Raw genomic sequence first — 14849 nt, 5'->3', positions numbered from 1 at the left:
GTTATTTTAATGAATATGATAGAGTCCTACATGTTCCACTTGTATTTTTGCTATGCATCAAAATGGCATGTTAACAAAATTTTTTAAAAATTAATACATGGGTCTCAACACCATGCAATAATTTCTCAAGATTAGAACATCTTACGTTTAAATTATCACATTTGCTCACACTAAAAGACAAACCGATTCATGCACTCATATTCCACACTTAATATTATTTTCTTAATCTCTGGCCCTCTGGGTGGATCTCAAAAGTGACACAGCAAATTTTTTGGTAAGTCCACTCACATGTGAACTAATGTAAGAAGATAAACCTCGTAAGACCCATTTAAAATAATTATTAAATAAAAATAATAATAAATAAACCTTGTAATTGTAAAAAATGAAGAGTGAAGAGGTGAACTTAAAAATATTATTAAGATTAAGTAAATTATATTAATTTGTAATGTTACAAATTAATAGCTAATTAACTTATATAGATATAAAGCAGGGGTGCTTTTGTCCAATATATTAAAATCAATAGACTTCTACCCAAATGGTATAACCTTTGAATCCTCAAAGAGGAGGCCGGGAAGGGATGAGTCTAACTTGGGTGTGAACAAAAATTGTGTATTAGTACATTAATATAAATATAAATATATATAAAATATTTATATACACTTGCACAAAAGCCTATATATACAGCTCATAGAGTGAATTGCATGTTTGATCGATCAATGCTGATTGATTAAGAAAGCAACAACTTTTAACGTATCAACAAAGAAAGACTAATGGTAAGAATCATTTTGTACATGAATAACACTTAATATGAGAAATTCATAATGATAATTTAGAAGAGAAGAAGAAGAAGAAATAGACAGATAAAAGGATCTGATGGTGAAGACAGGAGTGTGACAAAGAGTAAATAAGTTCTTTTAGAGTAATTTCAGCAAATATATTTACAATTATTCTCAATAAATTTTTGCCTTTGAATTTATGCATGATAACTCGGTATTTGAAGAAATAGAAATCAGGTTCTTGTGTACTGGTTGAAAGTTGACTACTGTTCACTTCCTCCTCCTCTAAAAGAGACATAAAGTTATCTGTTTGATTGCTCCATTTAGCGCTTAATTATCTAAACATATTAAACATTTATATTAAACGTTTATCCAATTAAATAAGTTTGATAACATAATTTGAACATCATTGAAAACGGTAAGTTGCAACTACTTTATTACTTACCACTGAATGCTGAATGTTAAAAATTTTAAAAAATGTTTATTTTTTAATTACCACTTAAAAACAGTAGCTTTTAAATTTCAACTCTCAAAATTTTCACGACTTATTTTTCAATTTTATCAAACATAAGTCATTGGTTCAAGTGTTTTATTTAAATAAATTGTATTAAATTATATAATATGGAATTATTTACAAATTAGAATATATGATATTGTATATTTTGAATTTTATGTTGAACATACATAATTAATTTATATAAAAACAAAACAAAAATTTTATAATACTGTATTATTTTATATAGAAATAATAATGGCACATTATATTTTAAGTATTAATATAATTTATAGTATATATAATAGATATACTTATCATAAATTTCCTATAATAAATTAATTATTATTGATAGGGAATATTCAACTGGTTAGGAACTCCAAACATCATGGGAGTCTAAGAGGTTGGATAAACTACAAGTGACAAGAATAAATTCATCCTTCGACAACGTGATGAAAAAGTTAAGGGAACTAGTTCCTGAGGTGAACACTACTATTAACTCCCCTATAAAAGCAGAGGTCAGACAACTCAAAAAGTATGACACAAATTCCTAATAGAGTCATTTCACCTTCCATCCTCCTGATCTAGCACGGACTTAATCGTCGGAGGCTCTTACGCCAGTACCACACTGATGTCCTCCCGATCACCTTTCTTTTTCTGTTTCAGGTACGTTTCGGGTTGTGGTTCGCCACATCTTGAATCAACTATACTTTAATAATTTTAGTTTCATTGACAAGGGTAATTTGAAGAAAATAATTAAAAACTTATTTAATTCTAACTTTTAAACTATTTCAATTTTACATCATTTTATGATTGCAGAAAAATATGACAATAAAAATCTATGCATATATGCCCATATTTTCTTGATGTGGTTTTGTGTTTTGTTTAGCTGATTTGAATTTAGAGGCTATAGATGAGAAGGTGGTGATGGAGAGAGAGTGAAGAGGTGAACTTAAAAATATTTTTAAGATTAAGTAAATTATATTAATGTTACAAATTAATTGTTAATTAACTTATTATAAAGATACGAAGCAAGGGTGCTTTTGTCTAATATATTAAAATTAGTCAAATGGTTACTTTGTATATTAATAAGGTTATTTAAGTAATTTTATTTCACTTAAGGGTAATTTTAATATTGAAAAATTATCCCATAATGAAAGTAATTGTGTAATTTAGACAATACCCTTCAAAAAATCAAAGGGCTTTAGCAGAATGATATAACTTCCCAATTCTAAAAATGAAAAAGGAGCGTGGACAAAAAGTGTGTGTGAGTATTCATCCCATATATATATATATATATGTATATATATATAACCTTTTAAAAAATATATTAAAAGGAATTTTAAAATTTCTAGACTTCCAATTAGTACATCTAACTTTAGTAAATTTAATTTCACAATGGCAGAAGTAAGTTTTGTTTTTTCATTGACAAGAAATAAGTTTTGTTTTTTTCATTGACAAAGAAACACATACCACTCACACACTCACTTTGCCTTTTTGGAACTCAAACTCTCACTATCCACTTTAAAGGGTAGAGAAAATACCACTAAATCACAATAATGACATATATAAGATGAAAGAAATAGGTAGACAATTAGATGATTTAATGAAAAATGCATAAATTCATTACCAAATTATTCCAACATTTGTGTGAGACTTAGGTGATCGACACTTATCCAACAACAGCAACAATAAAAAAATAAAAAATTAAAAATAAAAAATAAAAATTGAAAATTGAAAACAGAAGTGGTTGATATAATCTTACAGAATCATATCTAGAAATTTTGATGATTCGAGGATAAATGCATAAATTCATTAGAGGTGGTTGAGTAAAATTTACTTATCCAATTTTGGGATGCTGAAGTCGTGATTCAAGTGAAAACAAATTAATTATGCATGTAAGACAAATTAGTTATGCATGTGAGACAAATTATTGAATGTCTTAATACAATAATAAAGATGCCCAAATAATTATGCATGTAAGACACTGTGATTGGGAGCAGGATTTTATTTTTTAGTCTAACAAATCTTAGCAACATGCTATACCAAAATAGCACGTGCTATTTTAATGAATAGGATAGTCCCCCTCTTACGTGACGAAGATTTATTTCGTACATGGAATTGTGTTATTTTAATGAATAGGATAGAGTCCAACATGTTGGTCTTGGATTTTTGCTATGAATCAAAATAGCACATGCGCAAAATTTTCAAAAAATTATTACATGCTCTCAAGCCCATGCAGTAATTTTTCAAAATTACAACATCTTACCTGTCAACAGGCACGAATTTACTAGCGACATTGTTCAATAATTCAAATTTTCACATTTTTTCATACTAAAACACTAAAAGTCACACACCACACTCAGATTCCACACGACACTTGATAGTATGCTTTTTTTTTTATCTCTGGGTGGATTTCAAAAATGACAACAAATTTTTTAGTCACTCCATTCATATGTGAATTAATGTAAGAAGATTAAACTCGTAACACCTTTCCGAAAATAATTATTAAATAATAATAATAATAAATAAACCTTGTAAAAAATGGAGATTAGATTCATTGTTTTCTGGACGTCAAATTTTTATTGCTGAAATTTTGTCTTTTAAGTGATACTAAACCTTTAAAAAATAAATAATAACAATAAAATAAAAAAATAAACAAACAAACAAGACAATGCAGTATTATTTCATTCCAACTAATTAGTATTATGTGATATCCTAGGTCATATAAAATCTTTTTTTTTTTTTTTAGAACAATAATGCAAAATAAACTTCCATAGTTAGTACACAACACTGATCAAATAAACGTGGCATTATTCGATGACTTAATTGATAGAGAGCACAACATTTCGAGATGTGTTCGTGTTTAAGTCCCTCTCCTCCTAATATGTTAGGAAAAATAAAAATAATAAATAAATAATAAATAAATTAAACCTCATATTGAATGATTATAAAACTTTAAATGTCCAATACCCATATTGAACTCTTTCAAAGTTATATTGAACTATTTACAATTACATTTATGCAGTTGCTTAAAATTCCCAAAAAAAATAAAAATAAAATAAAATAAAATTAGTGCAATTTAAGATTCGATAACTTAGTTAGGTGAGACCTATAGCTCTTAAATTTTGAATAGTTCAGAATATATCTATTGTGCTCCTTATACATTTTTACTTTTTAGGTCCAATTTTAGATTTTATTAACTTGTATAGTTACAAATTTCTTTTTGAAAATCAGATTTCATTCCTTCTACATCAAATTCAGATTTGAAGAAGAAAAGTGTTTAGATCACACTTTGAAGAGGTCAAGGCATTTGCAAAATGTTATTGACGTACCAGCAATCCTTATACAAGGTTCAAGGCATAAGTCTGTAATCAAAAGTTATTGGACTGAAGGTCGCAAAGCCAGAAGCATTCAACAAATTGCGTCTTGATAGAGTGAAGGGGTGTGACTGTGAGTCAAAGTTTTACTTTGCTTCATACATAGTGGATTGTTTTATGCTTGGGATAGTGCAAAAATCTCGAGGTTTTCCAATTGGTTTCCTCGCTAAAATCCAATATCACTCTAATGTTACTTGCTTATTATTTTGCTGTGTGATTGTTAATTAACCGATAAGTTTATTTCAAAATTTGGGTAAAAAAGGACTTGATTAAATCCCTCTAAAACATTTTTCAAACTCAGCTTTCCACATCTTATTTCTGCTGCACTACTCACATTAACTTATTATCCTCAATTACAATAGGTGAACCAACGTAATTTTGCTCATGATCAATCTCAATAAGATAATTCGTCACTTCTACAAAATTATTTTGATATTCCTTTATGTCATTATTTTTATATAATATTCCTTTGTATAATAGTTGGCATACCAATTCCCTTTTATGCGTGTTACAACTGGATCTCCTCATTGTCTAGTGGAAAAAACCTTGCTTTCAAAAGTCGTTTCATCTTTAATCAAGATCGTACTGGTGCCTTCCTCTGTCGTGCACGAGTAACCCACAACTATTCCCACTAATAAGAAGTTATTTCCTTCAGTTTGAATGCGGCCAGGTTCACCTTTTTTTCCCTCTTCAATCCTATGTAATCAAAGAACCTCTCAAAATCTTCCATCCACTCCATAAATTCTTCAATACGAAAGAGACCATCAAAATTAGGAAGATTAATCTTTATACAAAAATTTCTAAAATGATAATCCCCATGATCATGATATCTGTGTGCGTCTCTGTGACTCCTAAGTCAGGACGTACAGCGGATTGAGTCTTGGTAAAGCGAAGAGGTTTGAGGGATGTTCAGTGGATTGAGTCTTGGGAAAGCAAAGGGGTTTGAGTCTGAGTCAAAGTTTAGTGTATTTTGCTTCATACATAGTGGATTTTTTATGCTTGGGATAGATTTTGAGGTTTTCCAATTAGTTTTCTCGCTAAAATCCGGTGTCACTCTAAACTTTAGTTGCTTTTATTTTGCGTGTGATTGTTTAATTAATCGGTAATTCTAGTAGAGTAGATTGGATAAAGAAACACATGATTATTCCTCTCTCAAAATAGTTTTAGAAATTCAAACTTTCCACAACCTTTTCCGCTGCACAACTCACAGAAAAGTTAACAGGAAACTTTATTTCATGAAATGGATAAGGTCACCAAACCTAAAAATGAAGGTGGTTTTGGATTGAGAAGAGTCGCTGATATTGATAAAGCCTCTGAATGTTGTTTATTTTGGGACTTGTTGCAAGGGAAAAATAGTTTATGAATTAGTTGGTGTAAAGCTATGTATGTTCGTTCAGCCTTGGAATATTTGGTCTTTTGACTCTATGGCCCCACACTCTATATTTGGAAAGCAATTACTGGATATCAAAGAAATTATGGCTACAAATTTACAATTTCAGAGGGAATTTCTATAAAGTTGTTCCTTGATCCTTGGTGGAAGGGTTACTCTAGTTAATGCTTTTGTTTATAGGATATGAAGACCGATCCTATGGATGCTAATATGAGTATTAGTATTCATAATGGTACTTGGAAGAAACCTGAGTTCTTAGCTAAGGAAGAAGATAGCTCTTGTAACAAATTTCAAGTATTCATATTGGTTAGTGTCATTATACTATCACTTGGAAGAAAGGGACCCCTAATTTTAAATCCTTTTGGCAAGCATGCGAGATTAATTTCCTGAAGAAGGACTGGGCTTTCTATAGTTTTGAATAGAGGTAGACTCGTGGCTGGTTTTTACCACATGCATGGTGTTCCAGAATAAGATTCCTTCCTTTTCAAATTTTCAATGAAGAGGTCTGTATTAATTTGCCATATATTTGCCATAATTGTATGCTGAGAGATTACTTTGTTGATCACTTGTTCTTTGGTTTTGCTTTTGATGTAGGACATAATTCTAAACAATTCGAGAAGTCCGTTTTTGACAAACCAATAGTGGTTTTTGGGTTGAATGACACATTGAGAAAAACCACTAGCAATAGCTTGTGGGCAATGTTAGTTTTCCACTGAATACTTTTGTCTAGGGCTCCGAAATCGTGTTTTATTAAATTATATGAGATGTGTTGATTATTTCCGGATTTTTATTCGAGGCGTAAACAAAATCTGATTTCTCTCGAATTTTAGATTTAGTAATTTTTATTTATTAGATTTTGTATTTCATTTTTTCAGAATTTTTAAAGAAACTTTATTTTTAGACTTATTTTTAGTGTTATTTTCCTTTTGCTATTAGGTTTCTTTATATTTTAGTTTTCTTCTAGAGTTAAGTTTTATAATATTATAAATATTTGTACTGCAAAGTGCATAATCAACTTTTAATTTATTCAATTATCAATACAAATATCAAATTTCTTTGAAATTATCATTCGTTTTGTGGATTCAAAACACTCTACTTTATGGATTCAAAGTAACTCGCTCTTTGTGAACAAATTTATTGCTTCCACTTATGTCAATTGGTATTAGAGCCTTGCCTTTTCCTTGTTTGATGGAAGATGATAATTTTTGTGGCAACCTCGATGGTGACGAAGATCAGCAGAGAGTGGCTCCTTTTAGGGCCGAATTCAAGGCTATCAACGTAAAACCCAGCGAACGTTACAAGATATTCAAGCAATGATTGTTAGGTTTGAGTTGGAGCAAAATCGCGAGAGTAAGAAGGTGCGTAATGTTAACGAAGATCGCATTCTTCCTGTTTAGAGTCGCAACCCCATCCCGCCACATAGGCAGCTAGCTTACGAGGAAGAATTCAGTGATGATGATGATGAAATTACGCTAAAGATGTGTTTGGGGGTCATAAAGACACACAAATATATATATTCTAATCATGGGGATTATGATCCTAGAAATTTTTCTCATAGTTTTGATAGTCTCTTTCATGTTGTTGATTTTCTATAAGATTTTGAGATCTTTGATTACATGGAAATTAAAAAGGAAAATAAGATGGCGCTGGTTTCATACAAATTGGAAGGAATAGTTTTTAATTAGTTGGAACAATTATGAGTTTCTTGTGCCCGACAAAGAAAAACACTGGTACAATCTTAGTTGAAGATGAAACGTTTTTTGCAAACTAAGTTTCTTCCACCTTACTATTGTGAGATATTATTTTATTTTTGGCAATTATCGTAAACAAAACAAGTCTAAGTCGAGTTGTAATTCAAGTTACTTGGTTTGCAAGTTATCAAGATCGACAGTGACTACAGAACTGGGAAGTTATTCAAACTTACCATGATTGAAAATCTTTTGAAGAAAAATGTAAAAACAACACATTAGGAAGGATTCTAAACAGGTTATGACACATTCTACACTTTCCATATTTTTCAAAACTACTCGTAGAATATTTTTATAATGAAAATAACCAGATCAAGTTTTGGCCAACTTGAACCGGTTTAGCCCCTCTGAACCGGTTCAAGATGTCCTGATCAGAATACAACTTTTAGTTTTCTTATCCTGATTTGTTTCCCAGTTGGTCTAGAATTGTACCAAATCCTATGCATGAATTTTTCCTTATTTTCAAAGGGATTAGGTCATTTTATACTCTATATAAACCTTGTCATATACATTGGTTTATTGACGGCTTTTGCATTATCAACTTGTTATTCTTTAAAAAGGCTCAGAAAAGATTTTTTGTCTCAGAAATTCTTATAGAATTTTCTGTTTGTCTTTCTGGAACATATACACATAAACATTTAGTGAGTTTAGAGTTGTGTTGTTCAAATCCTGATCGTGGTCATATAGTTGCATCTATATCGATCAGACAAAAGCAGATCTATTTTTACATCGAATTCAGACGATTGAAGAGTAGAAGTAAAAGTGATCACACTTTGAAAGGTTAGAGCATTCGAGGAGTACTTGTTGTCTGATCTACCTGCTACTCTTCTACAAAGATCAAGCATAAGCCTGAGGTTAAGTTGTTGTTGGATGTGGAGTCACAAAGCCAAAGGATTATCAGCAGTTGGTGTTTGGTAGAACAATAGGGTGTGAGTTAGTGTCAAAGTTCAGTGGATCGGTTTACTTTGGACTGCACAGTCCACGAGTTTTTCCCACGTAAACAGTTGACGTATTTTATCTACCAAGGTTTCCTCGCTAAAATCTTGGTGTCATCTCTAACTTTACTTTGCTTTATTTTAGATTACATGACATTAATTTATTAATTACTAAAAAAAAGTAAGTTAGAAAAACACAAGATCTGTTTTTAAAATAATCAAAACTTTCTTAAGTATTTTCCGCTGCATACAACTCACAACTATGAGATTAATCATGAGAAGAATTTTGTTGCTTGACCTCTTGTTAAAGTCGATGCAAATAAAGAATTTGACGCGGCAGAAGAAGAAAATGGTTTTGATGAATTCTGGTTACAGATTGGTGAAGGATAATTATTTTGGCAAATTGCAAGTGAATAAATTTCTATTCAGGAAGAAGCCACTGATGAAGATCTTTTTGTGTTGTGCTTTAGAGATTCTCATGCTAGTGAACAATATGATTTTTTGATACGTGAGATTTCATGTTATTTGTAGCCAAACTCGACGACGAGTTTTTTTGAAGTAGAGGGAACTGATGTAGGACATAATTCCGAACAGTTCGATAAGTCCATTTTAGACAAACCAATAGTTTTTTTTTTTTTTTTGGGTAATGTTAACTGTTTGGGAGCTATTCCAATGGATGAAACAGTTATATGGATCTTCTAGGATTATGAAATCTTTGTTTGTTGTTGCTTTATGGCATCTTTGGAAGGACGAGTTTTTTTGAAGTAAAGGGAACTGATGTAGGACATAATTCCGAACAGTTTGATAAGTCCGTTTTAGACAAACCGATAACTTTTTTTTTTTTTTTTTTTTTTTTTTTTTGGTAATGTTAACTGTTTGGGAGCTATTCTAAAGGATGAAACAGTTATATGGATCTTCTAGGATTCTGAAATCTTTGTTTGTTGCTGTTTTATGGCATCTTTGGAGGGAGAGAAATGCTAGACTTCATCGTAATTATGCATTTCCACCAAATGCAGTTGCTAGACATACACTTACGGAATAGCTAGATGTTCAAAATGCATTTCTTCAGGACCTAATTTCAATTTAGGCTGAATTTGTTTTCTTATTCTAGATTAGAGCTTTATTCTTTCTATTAGTAGCTCTAGTTTTGTTTTTCTTGATTGAGGGTATGCCCTCTGTGCACCTGTAATTACACTCTTATTTTTTGTATATATTTACCACCATTTAAGAAAAAAAAAAAAAAAATTCTCTTTTTTGTTGTGAAAACGACGCATTGAGAAAAATCCAATAGTGGAGTGCTCTAGAAATATTTCATGGTTTGTAATGCTTAAGTTTTGTAGCTAATAGTATATCATCTTCTTTCTTGCCATAAAACAAAAAAAAAAAAAAACAAACCAAAAAACAAAACAAAACAAAACAAAACAGAGACCATATTTTTTTTCACGGCCAACAAGATTCTTTTTGTTTTGCAAGTACAACCACCAATTTATTAAAAAGAACACCAAAAATAACATAGAACATCTTATCACTCCATAGACATAGTTTAACAAAATACAAAACCAACCCAAACTTTGAACCTTAGCACACAAAATAACATGAAAAAGACTTGAAATCACACCCATAAACACTATTTTGTGTTTCCTTAACCACTTTCCCCAAGCTTTAAGGACTACACAGTGTGTTCATTATTATAATTGCATCAAATGTGAATACAATTAAATTATTAATGATTAAAAGACTTGTAAAAGGTGGCTTATGATAATTTCATATATTTTATCTTCACTTGTCGAGATATGCTTCAATTGAAGTAAGATACTTGTTAGACCTTCCATAGAATCCGATGGTCTTGCCACAAGTGTATGGGAATCGAAATTTCTCTCCATCCTCGACGCCAAACGGTCCAATCATTCTTTTGTTCTTTTAAATCCAAGTGACCGGATAACAATCATATTATCGACTTGTCCATAGTACCCCCAAAATGAAAGCAAATATTCATCTAATGAATTAAATGGCAAATTGTAACTAATCGTGGATCACTAGCACTGCCTTTTTTTCTTTTTCTTTTTTATAGATGTTATATTGTCTAGCTAGCTAACATTCAGAAAACACGAGAGGCATGACAAATATAAAATCAAACAAATTTATGCATGATTCAAAACTTTGAAAATAAAATCGCATATGTAATATAATATCAGGTTTTGTTGTCTGCGGTCACTACCATGTTTTTCTCCTAATAATTGTTATTCCTAACTATCATAGAGAATTTGGACGGAATCAATTACCGCTCCAGAGTGTATAATTAATTCTCTTACCATGCTATACGTTCCATCATCCCATTGTTGTCCACTAGTAGTTCCAAATGGACCAACATTAGGACTTGTAATTGGTAAGGGCTTAATGTATACTCCAATTGAATCCAAATAAGTACCCACCCTTCCAAATAATCCAACAATCTTGCCACCAAAAATATTGCCATCACCTAATGGAGTTATAAAATGAGTTCCGTCTTCCTTACCATATGGTCCATATGGCGTTACATTGCTATGCAATGTAAGTGATTTCACAACAACATATGATCCAAGGGATCCATAGTATCCTGATATTGAAATGAGATACTCGGTAGGATAGTTTAATTTTACCTGTAAGATTTCAATAAACAAGGATAAACTTAGGTATTATGACAAACAATTGCAAACCACAAACACAAACACAAAGAAAAAACGATAGAGCTCACAGTGAAGATCGACAAAAAGATTTCACTATGCAAAAAAAAAAAAAAAAAAAAAAAAAAAAAAAAAAACTGAAGTTTACAAGTTCCAAACCCACAATCTTTTGTCTCTCTCAAACTCTTTATTTTATCTTTTAGTGTTTTCTCATACCACACTACAAATCTTGGTTAAAATAGTCTTAAAATCCGGGTCCACAATTTGCACAACAAAAATGGGTCAAAAGTTTTTTGTGACAGTCCAATAATCGGATCAAAATCTGGTCACAACATGACCCGGGTTGAAACAAGATTCGAGTTACAAATTTACAAGTTTGTATATTAAGATATGTACATATAGTTGTATGCTTCATAATGTAGATTATGGAATTCTAAGATACGTACATATCATTTATATGGACGGTTGGATCCAAGATTTCAGTTTAGGGGGTGCAGTGTACTTGATTAAAAAAAAAAAAAAAAAAAAAAAAAAAAAACTAACATGACAAATATAGATATCGTTCAAACCAAAATAAATAAATAAATAACAATAACAAAATAAAAATTATTGCAAAATAATATATTAATACAGAAGTAGTATAAGAAAAATAGATACTCAACAAATATAAGAATCAAAGTATTGATTTGTAATATTTTCATTCACTATAATTACAATGGTCCTCCATAGGTCTTCATATTTTGAAAGCGGTGCATGACAGCCACATTATCTATGCCACATTTGGCATCTGTCCTATTTTTTGCATTAATTTAATTAGCCTCAATCCATTTCAACTAACAGTGCGTTAGTAAATACTTAAATAGTATGTCATATTCGCAAAAAGTATAGTGAAAAAATTCAAATGTATAAAATGCACACATTGAGTTCATAAAATTGCAGGTAACAAATTTAAATAAGAAGAAGAGAATTAAAAGCAGAAGAAAAATAAAATAAGAGAACTTTGAAAAATGAAGAGTAAAACGAAAAGAAAGTTAAAAAATTAAAAGATATTTTTAGCAATTGAAAATTTAGAGGAGACATTAGGTATAATTTTTCATATATATATAATGTTGCATATTCTGTAATGATTTTTTTTTTTTTTTTTTTTTGGAGATGTAATATTTCCTGGCTACCTCTCACAAAACATGAGATTAATTCATGACAAATATAGAATAAAATAACTTTGTGCATGAGTCACAAATCAAATTCCATATATATATATATATATATATATTACCGTGTTTAGTGTTCCGCTGGTACCACCATGCTTTGCTTTTGGTACTGCCATTCCTTCATTATCATAGACAACTTCGATAGAATTAATTTTATTGTCGGCTTACCTGGTACTTTAAAACCATATGGCCCAAAAGTAGCTATCTTCTCATTTGCCATGGATCGAGTCCTTAAAGCTCTGAATAAGTTTAGTACATCAAGTTTGCATGAGAAAGTTATTAGATCAAAAAGCGATATAAATATATACATCTAAGTGTGTGTTATATGTGTTCAAGTATGCAATTCAAGAAAAAGTAGAAAGGCATAATAATTGTTTGATGAGGAATATGGATCTTTATTTAATGAACCAATTACGAATCGGAGTGAAGAACTTATGGATGTGCATGGCTAGAACTGTAAGAAATTTTCTTATATTTGTGGCCTACATGATTTGGACACGTGATTTATTTCTATTATTTGGTGGTTAAATAAAATAGATATAAGATTAATATTATATTATTTGGTCAACTTATAAATTACCTTTTTAGTAATTAATTATTGGAGAAGTATTTTTTTTTATTTATTCCTTACTTCGATGAAAAGTGAAATTAAGGTTACTAAAAAGGAAAACTGGTTCTCTCTTTGCCTTTATAAAGTGCATATTCCCCGTTAATTATGTACGCTAATGAAAACAACACGTATAATATTTATGTTTGCAAAAGGTCAAGAGAAAGAAATCAGTTTATACGCTTTGACTATTGCAGTTTGTCATGTTGTTCATTCCGCAGATAGGATCTCGACGTTCGCCATGATCTCTTCGAGTTTTATAGATCGAGATATTTATATCTAACTATTTATTTATGCATTATAGGTATGTGAGAATAATAAAGTTCTAAGATTTGGGATTCATGTTTATTTGTGATTAATGGTTTACACAAATAATTATAGTTTGAAGATTGGTATGAGAGCTTACGGTTTAAGAACTCATTGTTTTCCTTTAACGTTGCATAAATAATATGTTTAAATAAAAAATAAAATTAAATGATTGCATAATCTATTCATTTGGAATCCGTGCTGTATGTGTTTTTGATTAATTTGTGGTTCTTATGTTTTGATCAGTTTGGTCATTTATTTGGTTTACATACATTGAATTTCGAGCCTGAATGAATTACCAGAAAGTTAATTAAGGCTTACGCCTTATACTTGTATACATATTTATAATAAGATAAACAAGATGAATCTATTAATGTGTTTGCCTTCTGTTTCCATGCATGATTGGAATAAAAAAATGGGATTGAAAAGTAAATATCATTTGTTTGCTATTGCTTTAAAGAAACTCCGTGCATGTCCACCAATTACAAATTATAAAGACTCATTACTATTATTATTTGAAATTTAATAAATACGTAAAGTTTGTGTATTTATTTATTTTATTAAAGAAATTTAAATTATTGTTATAAGTATTTGTCCAATGATTTGAAGATTCTGATTTTGATTTAAAATAAATTAAAATTAAAGTTATTAAAAACATAAAATATATGTATTGATTTATTTATTTTAGGAATCTGAAATTGTAGAATAATTTGTGACTTTAGAAATTTAATTTAATTTTTGTTAGATATAATAAATAATTATTTTGTACCCATACATACATACATTATATTTTTATTATATATATATAATAATATTTTTATTATATATATAAAATAAAAAGATATTTTTATTGAATTTTTGGACTTTTAAGTTTTTGGGATCGAACCTACTAAATTTGGATTGATTAGTATGAGTTTGTGTGTATAATTTTAAATGAGTAACTTAATAATGAATTAATCACTGTCTAATTTAATATTCATATTATGTGAAGATTGGTAGCTACCAAAGTGGCCTCATCATAATGATTGATGAATATTAATTTTTGTAGTAGACATAATTAGTAATGAATTACTTACTAGCGAATTTAATATTCATATTATGTAAAGGTTGGTAACTATCAAAGTGGCCCAACCATAATGGTTAATGAATATTAATTTTAGTGGTACACATAATTGTAATATTTCATAAATTATGACACTTATGATTTTTTGTGATATTTATGAATATTGAGTTTATTTAATTATGAGAATTAATTCTCCAAAGGGAATTGATTTTTAAGTGATTAAATGAAAATTAAGGGATTGCATATATTTTTTAATTAGGTAGATATAGGATATTGG

At 29.8% G+C, this 14849-nt stretch overlaps 1 pseudogene; it reads right to left on the bottom strand.

Annotated features, from left to right (window-relative positions):
- The window catches only part of LOC132273905 (uncharacterized), a 65041-nt pseudogene extending 52225 nt beyond the window's left edge, over positions 1–12816 (bottom strand).
- Between the last annotated feature and the right edge of the window lie 2033 nt (positions 12817–14849).

The sequence above is a fragment of the Cornus florida genome, unplaced genomic scaffold (genome assembly GCF_030987335.1).
Source record: "Cornus florida cultivar Cherokee Brave unplaced genomic scaffold, ASM3098733v1 CherokeeBrave_3.0.0_Hap2_Chr01, whole genome shotgun sequence".
Taxonomy (NCBI): domain Eukaryota; kingdom Viridiplantae; phylum Streptophyta; class Magnoliopsida; order Cornales; family Cornaceae; genus Cornus; species Cornus florida.
Note: the sequence above shows the minus strand (reverse complement) of the source record. Positions and strands in the feature narration are given on the sequence as shown.